This window comes from Peromyscus californicus, unplaced genomic scaffold, assembly GCF_007827085.1.
Source record: "Peromyscus californicus insignis strain IS unplaced genomic scaffold, ASM782708v3 Scaffold_5__1_contigs__length_169319896, whole genome shotgun sequence".
Classification (NCBI taxonomy): Eukaryota; Metazoa; Chordata; class Mammalia; order Rodentia; family Cricetidae; genus Peromyscus; species Peromyscus californicus.
In genome coordinates this window covers 14157056-14170234 of record NW_026294573.1, presented here as the reverse complement: position 1 = coordinate 14170234, position 13179 = coordinate 14157056, and the positions used below count along the sequence as shown (strand labels likewise).

General features: G+C 52.3%; 1 protein-coding gene and 1 long non-coding RNA gene across 2 annotated transcripts in view; both read right to left on the bottom strand.

Moving 5' to 3' along the window:
* Positions 1-13179, bottom strand: part of Igsf21 (immunoglobin superfamily member 21) — a 226796-nt gene that overhangs the window by 41259 nt on the left and 172358 nt on the right. The gene's annotated exons all lie outside the window — the stretch shown is intronic.
* LOC128096077 (uncharacterized) lies at positions 5874-8486 on the bottom strand. The gene is made up of 2 exons (XR_008213524.1): positions 7891-8486; positions 5874-6418 (listed from the first exon to the last, which is right to left on the bottom strand). It is a non-coding gene; the product is annotated as an uncharacterized LOC128096077 (long non-coding RNA).

Genomic DNA, 13179 nt, shown 5'->3' with positions numbered 1-13179 from the left:
GTGTGTGTTTGTGTGTGTGTGTGTGTGTGTATATACACATACATACATACATACATACATATATACATACACACACACACACACACATATATATATATATATATATATATATATATATATATATATATATATATATATATTGCAGATGGCACATCCCAGGACCGAAGTGAAGATGGATTTTGATAAACACTTGAGAGCGCTGCACACACCTGCCTAGAGGCCATGGGTGGCCTTGCCTTGTGATGCCCCTGGAGGCAAGAATTCCTGCCAAGGGGTATCCAGGCACTTTGACCAGCAGGAGCCTCAGCTTGGTACTACACTGGGCAAATCCAAATCTCTCCTCAAGTCCCGACCTATACTGGCCTGTTTCCGAGGAGGACCCTGTGTCAATGTTGATTTTTGCATTCCCAGAGCAGGCAGAAAACCAAGGGAGACACCCACATTTGTTTAGGGCCCTCTTCCACCTAACTAGCCCAGCCATCCTGCCGAGTCGCAGGCCCATGGGGGATGGAGAGGCCATTATTAGCTCAAGGCTCTTCTTCCTGGGCGGCTCCTGAGCTGGGAGGCCCCTTCCGTTCAATCCTTCCTCCCTCCTCCCCATCTGCCTGCTCCAAGCTTCTCTTTCATCTTGTGATGAGGAGTTTAACCTCAGGTTCCAGCCTGTCTCAGCTCCTTTTGCTTATGAGTCACTTCTATGCCCACCCCCCCACGCCACGCCCCCCACCTGGGCTCTCAGCCTCGTCCTAAGCTGTTGTCACTTTGAGCTGAGCCAGCTCCCCTAGCAGCCCCTCCCTCGCACAGCACCCAGCACTCATTAGCATAAACAACACCCTCATTTGCATAGACTACACAGAGGTTGCCATCTGGTCTCCTCACTGTCAGAAAGGACTGAAGTGTGGGGAGCACCCTTTCCATGGGGGGAAGATGCCGCCCCCGCCGCCCCTGCCACTCCCTCCTCTCAGAAGAAAAGTGCCTTGACAGTGGGAACAGCAGGGAACCTGTCTCCCCTGGGAATGATTTCCTTTGTAACGCAGCTAGATTGAGAACAGCAATGTACTTGCTGCGCATGGTAGCTGAGTGACAGCCACCTTAAGTGACATGTTTCGGCTATCCTCACAGGTGTCTATTATGCAGTCGACCTGCTTAAGTGACTTTCCAGGGAGACAGGTGCAGGGGGTGTGTAAAGAAACAGGCTGGGGGCGGGGGGTGGGGGGATGGATGGAGCCGGAGGCTCCTGGATGATGTCACCAGATAGTGAGGGCATGGCTGACGCACAGGGGGAGGCACGCGGATGACCACCCCATGGGATGTCTATGCAGATGTGTTTAGGTGACCCCAGCACTGAGGACATGTTTGGGAATCACTCGGCTGATGACATGCTCAAGTGACGGTAACACAAGCCATATGTTTGGGTGACGTGTGGGTGACACCTCACAGGTGTCGTGGAAGACAGCTCAGCGGACACGTGGGGTGGTGCTTTTAAAGACAAGACAGCTTCCCATCTGGGGCTGTTCCTACAGCTCCACTCGGTGCTTCTTGCTGGGCTCCAGGGTTTATGCCTGGCCTGGCTCGACCACTAAGCTGCATCATTCACTGGGCACAAGCTTGACAGCTCTTGTTCCACACTCCCAGGCTGTGAGCGGCCAGGTCCTGGGTGTCCACCTCTTCACGTCCTGAGCTACACTGTTTCCCTTCTCCACTCTACCCCGCCCCCCATTCTCCTGTAGCCAAGCCCAGGATTTAAGTGGGGTTTCCGTATCTTCCAATCCCCCTTCCATTCAGAATCCAGACCAGGGCCTCTCCTCTAAACCCCTCTGAAAGCGGTCAGTGTTGGGGAGAAATGGCCAGGAACTGTCCACAGAGCCTCCTCAGCCACCTCATCCCCCACTCCCTCCCCTTCCTCCAGTCACAGCCCCTCTGTTCTTCTTGCCCTTTCTTCCTGCATACACCTTGTTCCTGCTTTATAAGATAACATTTTTACTTTGGATAATCTTAAATCATGGAATAGTAGCCAAGATAAGAGAGTCCCCGGACACCCCACGCTGCCTATCCTCTATCTCAGCTACCATCTGAATCCAGACACAGCCTCCTCCCCAGGTTCGCTCTGGCTCTCATCTCCGATCCAAAGCTGCCAGGTCACAGCTTTGATCCACACCTAAGCGCCTCGTCTCCTTCATCAAACCCTGAGATCTTCCACTGTCATCCTTGGAAAGTGGATTAAGTGGTCCAGAGCCTACCCCGCCCCCAGCACTGAGTGGCATTGATCCGAAGGCTGGATAGAAGGTCTTCACAGGCAGCAGGGGGCCGAGGGGGTGGGAGGAGGCCGCTCTCATCGGTGATGGCCTGAGATCAGGTCGATAAACTATTAATAACCGCAGCGTCTGTGCGCAGATAGGGGCGATGCAGTTTAGCGGCTGGAGTTTACCAACACTGACGGCATCTCTGAAGGGCGAGTAATTGTGTTTTTGAAAAGCTGGGAACAGGAGGAGCAGGAGTGTTGCCTTTACCTGTTGGCCTGAGCCTCATCCAGGGGAGGATGAGGGCTAGACACTGCAATTCTGCAGCTTGTAGGGACCAGAGGACCACATCTGCATACCCACGTCTAGACCTACTGTGTGACCCACATCTAGACCTACTGTATGTCCTGGCATCTCAGCCTACTGTGTGTTCTGATATTTGGACGAACTGTGCATCTCAGCATCCAGGCCTACTATGTATCCTGGACTCTAGACCTACTGTGTGCCCTGATCTATGCCTGTGGCATGTTCTGGTATCTAGACCAACTACATGTTCTAGCATTTAGACCTACTGGGTGCCCTGCGAGGTTGAGCCTTGTGGTGGTGTGGAGATACCTACCAGTTACTTATCTCTACTTGGAGAGTCTCCCTCGTTTCCAGTTTCTGTGGAAAGTCTCTAGCCATTCCCCTGACCCCAGCAGTGCAGTGGAGGGCTTAAAAGCACACAGGTTAAAAAGCACACAGGCTGTTGGATCAACATGTGACTCCCAGCTCAGTTGCAGCCCTGATTTGGACCTCTGAAAAAATCATGTGACTTCTCTCAGGCTCGGTTTCCCCATCTGTCACACCACTCACTAGACTTTTGGGAAGACTACCAGGGCTCACCCAAGGGCACCGCCTAGGGCTGGTGCATCATGAGTGTCCAGTGACATAGATCCCAGAGGCACACAGAGTTCTTGAGCTGCCTCTGCCAGGCAGGCCGCCCTGACTGCTCATCCTTTGCGTGGACAGACCCAGCTCCTTTCCCTCTGAGTGTGCCTGCAGGTACCATCCACCCACCTCCCCTCTCAGCCCAGAGGTTCTCCAAAAGTCTCTTGCCTTCTAGCTAAGTGCTCCTGAGTATCTGGGAGGACCAGGTCAGTGGAAACAGCTGTTAAAAGCCAGGGTCTCTGGTGAACCTGGCCAGTTTGCGGTGTTTGCGGAGGCTGTTTGGCCTCCCATGTTAGGATTCTGCCACTCCTCCAGCTGTATGACCGCACATGCGCAGTTCAGTAGCTAAGCAAGGGATCTTACACCTTACGTCATCTGTGTGCTACATGATTATGTAATGCGTGGTATGGTCACGCAATCTGCACATTCGTGGCATAGCTCTGTAAGCACACGTGAGCATGAGCAGGGAAATCCTTAAAAAACCGGTCACAGACCCCTCCCCTCTCTTCTGCTCTCTCCTCCTCCCTCCTCTGCACATGTCTTCCGCAGGCCTGGTCACTCTCTTCTGTGCGGCCCCCACACACACACCTCCTCCTAATAAAGGTCTGATACTGGGGTTCGTCATTCCTCATGACCTTTCTCGCACAGTGACCAGCACCGCTTATTTAAAACCAACATCCCAAGGCCTCACTTTTCCTATCTGATGATTGGGCGTGACGATACTGTGTGGAATTTTAGCCCTGGAAGTGCTGACCTTTGCAGATTCACAGTGGAGGCTTCCCGGTGAGCATTTCCCAACGCACCGACCCCTACTCTAGCTATGATCTCCCACTGCACAGACGAGAAAGCTGAGGCACACAGACAAGATGTGTCACAAAGCAAGCAGGCAGGTGCCCTGGTGAGAACCCAAGTCAGAGGTGGCAGATGGGGGAGTGGGCACATGCACTCCTTACCCCCCTCACCCTGCCCTTGCGCCTCATTTCTTCCTGAGCTGAGCTCCTCCTGAGTGATTTGGCCTCTGCTGCCCTGTGTGTTTCTATTCTGAGCCTGCCACCTCCCCAGGTAACAAGAGCCATATGCTTCCTCCCTGTAAGAAGAAGGATGGCCTTTTGCTTCCCTAAGTTCTCCTTGCCAAGCTTTTGGGGAGTCTGGGGTGTCTCCCATGCACCTCGTCAAGGCACGGCAGCCTTTTGGCCCCTCTGTTTGCCTTGGCTTTGATTTGATGCTGGGAAGAGCCTCAGATTCTCCCAGAATCCAGGTAGCAGACAGACAAAGAATGCAGGGTCCAACTGTGTGGCCTCCTTCTGCCTTTCTGGGGAAGCGGGAGAGCCAGCGACGGACCTTTACAGACACTCAGTGAAGAACCACACAAATGCACACAGAACTGAGCCAGCTTTCAGCGCTCGCCCTCCTACTTTCTCCTGTGCCATTAATTGATTAAAATTTTAAGACAAATTATTAAGCCACTGCCTCACGCTGTTTTCAATGCTCAGTCTATAGCCAGGAGCCAGACAGAGATGCATGCTTGAATGGAGACACTGGGAACTTGTTTTTCTGTCTTGTCTGCATATACACCTCCCTTCTGCTCAGAAGAATTGAGCTGGACAGTAATGAACCTGCCTCAAGAGCAAGGTCATCATTTAAAAAAAAAAAAAAAGCCAGTCCCACCTTGTCGCCCCTGGGGCTTTTGTAAGTTTTACCATTGTTCTGCACATCTCCCAGAAGCCTCACCCTTCTGCTGCGGTTTTCTATGCTTGAAAAATTTGCTACACTGTTATTTTTTATCTTTAATTACATGTATGTGTCTGTGCACAGGGGTGCAGGTGCCCAAGGAGGCCAGAGGCATCAGACACCCCTAGCTGGAGCTACAGGTGGCAATTGGAATTGAATTTGTGTCTTCTGGAAGAGGAGCATGTGCTCTTAACCACTGAGCCATCTCTACAGGCCCCTCTTTTGCTAACTTTATTTTCATGGTTTATTTGTGTGTGTTCAAGTGTGTGTGTGTGTGTGTGTGTGTGTGTGTGTGTGTGTGTGTGTGTGTGTGTATGTGCTTGTGTATGTGTGCATGTGTGTTCACTTGCACATGGGGGCATGTGTATGTAGAGGCCAGAGGTCAACTTCAGGTACTGTTCCCCGGGAGCCAGCCTCCCTGTGTTTCAAGTCTGGGTCCTTCACTGGGACCCAGCACTGTCCAATCAGGTGAGACTAGAGCTGACCGGTGAGCTCCAGGGATCTGCCTGTCTCTGGCCTCTCATTGCTGGGATAGCATGCATGCACCATCGTGCCTGGCTTTTCATACAGATGTTGGGGACCAAACTGAAGTCTCATGAGTGCACAGGAAAGGGCTTCACCAACTGAGCCACCCCCCTCTCCAGTGCTTTTTGGTTTTAAGTTTCATCCTCAGCTATACCAAAGCATAAATGATGAACTGCAATGTTGATGTATTTAAACTCTACACACTTCACAGGTCCCAGCGTATTGAAACTATGGCTACCATGAATATAATGACCCCATGCATTGCTCCCGAAGTTCCCTCATGCCCTTTTGTGATCCACTCCCCCATCCTCAGAAGGCCACAGATCTATCTATCCCCATGAAACCCATTGCCTAGGATCTTCTATAAATTGTGTCTTACAGTGCTTGCAACCTTTTGCTAGCTTTCTGTGTTAGCTTTCTGCTGCTGTAATGAGATACTAGAGACAATCGCCATACACAAAGGCATAGTTTATTTTGGCTCGGTGTTTTTCAGAGATTTCAGTTCACAGGGTTTGACCCTGACACTTTGGGGCCGATGGCAAGGAGAAGAAAATAGCCCAGAGGAGACAGATGGGGAGGAAGCAGGTCCCACTCCCCATAAACAGCTCACAGACCACCCACCAGGCCCCACCTCTTAAAGCTTCCACTGCTGGGCTGGGGAGAGGGTGTACTGGGTAAAAGGACTTGCTGAGTTTGGTTTCCAACCCCACGTGAAGAACTGGATACGGCAGAGTCGTCTATAATCCCAGCACTCCTATGGGGAGATGGGAGGCGGGGACGGGAGAATCACCCAGGAGCTTGTGGGTCAGCTAGCCTGGAGTCTGCTTCACAGTGGCAGAGACAGCAGTTGGTGCTTCAGTGTGGTGGAAGGAGAGAACTGACTCCTGGGAGCTCTTCTTTGGCCTCTGCACACGTGCTGTGGCACGTGCCCTCACACACTCTCTCCATCTCTCTCTCTGTCGCTCTGTCTCTGTCTTTGTCTCCCTCTACCCCACCTGCAAATATTTAAATATTCTGTTTAACTTGGTGTAGCACTAAGCTGGGGGTGGAGCCTTTAGCGAACAACCTCCACTCTTCATCGTTATCTTACCATTCACTCCTGGGTGGCCTCTGTCCACACCACCTCCTTCCTGGTCATGGCTGAGCCACATCCCATTGCATGGATCTGGCTATGCGCGTCATCCTGCTGTGTGGACATCTTTATCTATTTGCCCATTGATGGACATTTATGTTGCTCTAGGCTCTCACCATTAGGAACACAGTTGCAGTACATCCTCAGATACCTGCCTTCATTTCTCCTGGGTAACCACAGAAAGACAGCATGGCTGGCGTAGGCTCACTTTAAAAGTCACTGCCTGGGGCTGGAGAGATGGGTTAGAGGTTAAGAGCACCGACTGCTCTTCCAAAGGCCCTGAGTTCAATTCCCAGCACCCACATGGTGGCTCACAACCATCTGTAATGAGATCTGGCGCCCTGTTCTGTATACATAATAAATAAATAAATCTTTAAAAAAAAAAAAGTCACTGCCTGACTTTCCTCTAAAGGGAACAGACAAGCCTCCCCTCCCCCCACCTCAGTGGCTTTCTGCCTTTTTTTTAATTTAAAAATATCATTACACTTATTTATTTATTGTATGTGCATGGGTGTGTATGAGCATACATGCTGCATAGCCTGTGTACACATGTGTAGAGGTCAGAAGACAAGCAGAGGGAGTCAGTTTTCTTCCACCACAAGGGGTCCTAGGAGTTGGACTCAGTTTGTCAGGCCCAGCAGCAAGCACCTGTTGCTGGTGAGTCAGCTTCCAGATCCTCTCAGATTTAAATTTTCTTAAAGCATATTATTTTGTGTGTGAGCCAGTGTACATGATATGTGTCATGTATGGGAAAGTGATTTCTGGCATGTGTGGAGGTCAGGGACAATGTTGTGGAGTCATGTCTCTTCTTCAAGAGATTGGACTCAGGCAAGCACCTTTACCTGATGAGCCAGCTCACTGGCCCGAGTTCTGCCTCTACATATGCCACTCATGAGCCTTCTAGAAGCATCTCTCCCACCCTACCTCTTCTGGGCATCCAATCTGCTCCCACATTTAAGGAACTCATTGTCAGTGAGCTTTACACTCAAACTCCAAGCCCAGGCAGCAGCAGGTGTGTGGCAGGGATGGAGAGACTCCTGGGCTGTGGGGGAATCCCAGTGTGCACTCACCATTCCTGAAGCCCTGGGTTTCTGGGGTACCAATCAGACAAAACAAAGCTTAGGAGACTGGTAGGGAGCTGTGGGTTTCTCTATGAGACACAAGTGGGTTCCTCTGGTCCCCTCTGCTCCTTTCTTTGCACAGGTAGGGTAGGTTCAGGGACAGACTTCTTCCCTTCCTCCATCTTGAGCCTCTCTTTCTTGTGAGACCTCTCTTTTCTCTTCTCCCTCCTTCCCACCAGTCTCCCCCAGCCCATCCAGCCTGTCCCACCTGTACCTTGCTGCCATGGTGATCTCCTGACCACCAGGATGCTGATCTCCTGACCACCAGGATGCTGATCTCCTGACCACCAGGATGCAGCCCATCCCTCCCTTCACATACTGCCTTCTCTAGGCTTCCTTTCACATAAGGATCAAGCCCAGTCTAGCTGCAAGCTCAGATCTGGCTCAGGCCCAAAAAGGAGGATAGAAGGAACAGATGGAGGGAAGAAAATGGCTTGTGGCCTCACATCCCTTGCCAAAATCCAGCAATCGAATGAGGAGACTCTTCAGGACCAAACTTGTATAATGCACTCTATTTAAAAGGCATTTTGTAATTCAAACGTCTTCATTTATACACGCGGCACCTCGTTGCGGGCTAGGAGTGAAGATTCAGGTAGCAATGGGTCCTTTGAGGCCGAGCTTTAATGAAGAGATGAGAGCGCCTTTTCATTTGGACAGCATTGTTTGCATGGAAACACAGCCTCTTAGGGGATGGGAAGAGTTCTTTCTTGCAAGTAGGTTAAACACACCCCCTGCAATCTTATGAGCCCAGAGCCTGCCAGGGCTCTGCCGTCCCTCATCCCTGCTGGCAAGAGACCAAGTGTGAGGTCATGAAGTTTTTACAGCTCTTGAAACCACCAGGCTGCTTCCATTGGCTGCTCTGCTCACCCTCCCCCCCCCCCCCCCCCCCCCGTGTCTCCCTCAAACACCTGCTCCCTCTCTCAGTTCAGGGTCATGCCCTCTGATGCTGACTGATGCCTGCTCTGCTTGGGCAGAGCACCTTGGTGAGGCAGAGCTAATAAAAATGGCTGTAAAGTCTCTGGCAGCCTTGACTGCAGTTGGGTGTTTGCTCATAAGAGCTGCCTGCTCCTCGTAAGGAGAAAGGGGTGGAGTGAGGTCCCTGGCCCGCTTCTCACGTTTGTACCTGTGTAATTTGAAGAGCTCGACTGTGAGCTGGGCGTGGTTCAAGGAAGGACCAGTGGTCCAGATGTGCACCTGCTCAGCCAGCCCCAGCTCTTCCCCGTCTTCAGCTGTCCTCCCAGCCTCTTACCTTCTCCTTCAGAGGCAACCTCACAGCCCCTCCCAATGTCCCAGGCCTGGAAAGAGACAGACTGGCTGCTGGTGGGAGGATTAGGCCCCACAGGGAGGCATCTGGGGACAACCGGAAAAGATGATCACAACTTGGCTGGGGATGGACTCCCCAGTGGAAGACCCCAGGAGGGCGCTGGATGCATGGCTTAACCTTAGGCAAGCACAGGAATCCCCCCTCTTGGAGATGGCCTTCTGAAGATGGGGTGAAGGCTTCTCATAGGCTCTCAGGGGGAAACTGAGGCTGCAGTTGGCCAATAAACACACTTTGAGTCTCCTGTTCTTGGCTCTTTCTGTGATCTGGATTTATCCATCTGTTGAAGTTTGCCCACAAAGCAGTTGAGGTGGTTCCTATCTCTGGGCTTCTCCAACCCCCAAACTGGAGCCTAGAGCTTAGAAGTGCTTGGATCACAGCCTGTGCCAATGGACAGGATTAGATGACAGATGTCACAGCCCTGCAGGGGTCCCCTCAACCACAGAAGCTGTCACAAAGCTAATTCCATACACACTACAGCCTCTATCCTGCTCTCTAGACCCTCTCTGTTCCTACACATCCCTGCAAGGTTCAATGTCTCCCTGGTTTTCATGGCCCCCTGGAGGTAGACTTACACTCAAACCTAGCTCAGAAGAAACACAGACTCCAGACCCAGGCCAAGGGCAGCCTGTCCTGTCTGACTTGACTAAAGCCACCTGCAGTGATAATACTTGAGTCACCCTCCACCACAGTGTGGGTCTATCTATATCCCTGAGCTGCTTGGCAACAAAAAGGGAAGTTTAACTCACAGAAGACAGGACAGAACTGTCTAGAATTAGAAATGAGCTCCCCACAGCCTGCCCCCCCCCCCCACATACACATACACCTCTTGTGACGCACCTTGATTTTCTCCTTCAGAAAGTCCTTTGCAAAGAGGTCCACTGGAAAGGGTGGATTCACGAGAGTAAAAGACAGATGGATGAAGAGGCTGTCCCAGGAGCTGGGAAAATGGTTCAGCAGGTAAAGTACTTGCCTTGAAAGAGCCTAAATTCTACCCCAAAATCCACATGAAAAAACCTTGCATGGTGGGGAACATTTGTAATCCCGGCACTAAGGAGGTAGACACAAGCAGATTCCCCAAGGCATGCTACCCAGTCTAAGCTAATGAATGAATTCCAGGCCAACGAGAGACCCTCTGCACTAAGGAATACTACACATGGGCATGCACACAGAGCCGGTTCCTTGAGCAAAGGCATCTGCCATACAGGCACGGACTGCGCAGCTTTGTTCCTTCTCTACCAGACCACCTCGTACATGGTCATCCAACCAAGGTGACCATCAAGTCTTAGGAGTCTCAGCCTTGCCCAGTTTCAGCAGAAAGTTCTCAGGTCCAGCCTGCCCGAATGGCTGGCCACCTAAAGTTTAATAGGCAAGAACACTAAGGAGAGGAGTGTGGCTAGCAGCCGAGGCCAGACACTGGTCAGCAGCAGACAGAGAGAAGACAGGACCGACCACAGGGGCCAGCAGATGAGGTGGTGTGTGAGGAATGGTGACCTGATGATGGCATCAGGAAGCCCTCTCACAGGGATGGATGCATCGTGGCACTCAGGGCCCCGTGGCAGTGGTTGCTGTGAACGGAAGTCTCCATGAGACAGGTGAACCTGTGTTCTCACCCAGGCTGGTGAGTTTGGGTCCGCTTTCTCCCACAGCCCCTTCAGATAGGAAAAACATCCGTTAGAACTGTTGCTTGCGGATGGCAGCCCTCTCCCTCTGGCATTCCCCTGCAGGAGTGAAGGAAAGGCCCTCCTCCCAACCACTGGAGGTTTTCCGAAACAAAGTAGCAAGGGGAAAAAGAAGATGCTCTGAGCTATGAAACTGGACACAGTAGCACCCACTGATGTCCCGGCTGCTCAGGAGGCTGAGGCACGTTCTCTGGGACCCTGGAGCTTGAAGCCTATGCACTAAAATAAGACCTCCATCTCAAAAAACCAGACAACCAACAAATAGATGGGACTGGGGAATGGTTCATTTTGTAAAGTGTGAGGTCTTGAGTTTGATCCCCCGGCACCCACATAAACACATGTGCCAGGGTCGGTGGGGATGCATTTGCAATCCCAGGAATGGAGAGATGGAGACAGATCTCTGGGCCTGGCTTGCCAGCCAGGCTAACGTAACCACTGGAACCTAGGTTAATGAGAATCCATGTCAGTACTGGACAATATTGAGGAAGGACGCCTGAGTCTGATCTCTGGCATCATTGTATCATATGCACTCCACCCAAAGGTACATCTACACACCCACGAATACAAACACACACCAACTGATAGGGAGATAGAAAATAACTTGCTGGCTCATGGGGACATCAAGGAAGGTGGATGACCAATGACCCAAGGAGAGTCAGGTGCTGTGTGTCCTTTTCAAGGGGGACGGGGAACACAGGTGGTCCTGAAGGCAGTAACTGATTTTTAAGGCAGTTGGGTGGGCTTGACAGAAGGCAGTCCTCCACAGATGATGCCTTTTGTTAGCGAGTGGGCCTCGGAGACGGGTGGTGACTTGTGTGGAAGTCTTCCTGCCGTAGGAGTTTAGTTAATGCGACCTCGGGGAGCGGACAAAGCCTACTGCTTTCTGCACTGTCGGATCTGATCTTTGGGCAGACAGGAACAATGGAGCAAAATCTGCTTCAGCAACGGCCACCTCCAGGTCAGACCAGACCTATACCCAGACAGAGCGTTAAGGAATACAGGGATTGTGCCCCAGTATGGTGCCAGGCTGGGCACAGGTTGGGTCTAGCCCCAGGTGCTTGTGATAGGCTGTCCCGGGGCCTGAGCTGCTCCTGCTGGGTCCTCAGGGCTTTATGACCCGACTAGGATCAAGTGGGCAGGGGCAGTGCTGGGCAGGTGGTTCAGGCTTCATAAAAGGCTGCCCGCATGGGGGCCTTGGTACCATTCCGTCTTCTCTTCCTCTTTTCTCTCTTTTCCTGGCAGAGGCTGTGCAAGGGCCTTTTCCGGGGCCTTTAAAACCCATCAGTGCAATTTTCACCCCTTTAAACCTGAAAAGAGTTTCTAGCTGCTCTGTGGGTACCAAACGCCAAAGGCATCTAATCACATACAGGCTGGCTGGGCAGGGGGCGGGAGATGATGGAGAGGAACAGCAGGGCAGAGGCGTCTAGAGAGGATGCCCACCAGGCTCTCCTTCCCCTGCCTTCTCTTCTTTGGAGGACCTTCAACTGCCACAGCTGGATTAGATAGCAAATCTATCCTGGAGCATTAAGCCCTTCTACTAAGAGTTTGAGGCATCTGATGGCTGTGACTCTGGCCAGCCCCTCACTCTGCTATGTGAGGAGAAGTACCCAGAGGGGGCCCTCTGTGTTAGTCTACTGAAAAAGGACTGTCTGAAGCAGACAGCAGGAAACTGGGTGGAACTCTGCACCAGCCCTCTGAACCTTGGCTTCTGCCTCATAAATGGAGTGAGCCCTACGTCCTGAACCCTGAGTGTGAAGCTCTCAGGGTGGGGTGTGCCTGGAAGACACCTCCTTCCCATCTGAGGGGTGCTCTAGAGACATGGGCATGATTTACTGTTGGGCAGCCTGGCCAGCACCGGCTTCCCAGAAATTCCCATTTTATTTTGCCCAAGAAAAGCCATAGAGAGCCAGCCTGGGGACTCTGAGTCCGGGAGGGACCCTGGGAGGTGACAGACTGGGACCACTTACAGGCCTCTCTTCTCTGGCCTCTTATCTATCTTGACCCTTCCTGCTTTGTGTGGCTGATACCCCCAGCCTTGTCCCTGAACCCTCACCTTCCTCATCCTCTCCTGCAGACCCCACCCTGACTTTCCGTCCACTGCCTCTCCTCCTGCCTCCCCCACTCAGACCCGCCCCACCCCACTCCCTGCCTCCCCCTCTCCAGGCCTCCCTTCCTGGCCTCTTGCTGCTACCATGGAAACCGCTTCCTCCTCCAGGTCCTGATGGATTCATTTAGCCCCTCACGGTCAGGCCGCTCATGCCTGCTGGCTCTGGGCTGCGGGGGGTGGAGGATCGGAGTGTGGTGGGGGCATGGGATCAGAGGCTCCTGCCCTTTATTCTTTACCCCGTTGCATCGGGGCCTGGCAGGCAGTGTGGGTGGGGCACAGGCTCCACAGGAGACAACCCTGGGGAGAGACACAGACTAGACACAGGGCAGCTGGCCAAAGAGGAATCAAACGGAGGGCGCTGGGTATCAAGGGAGCCAGAAAAGCCAATGGCGT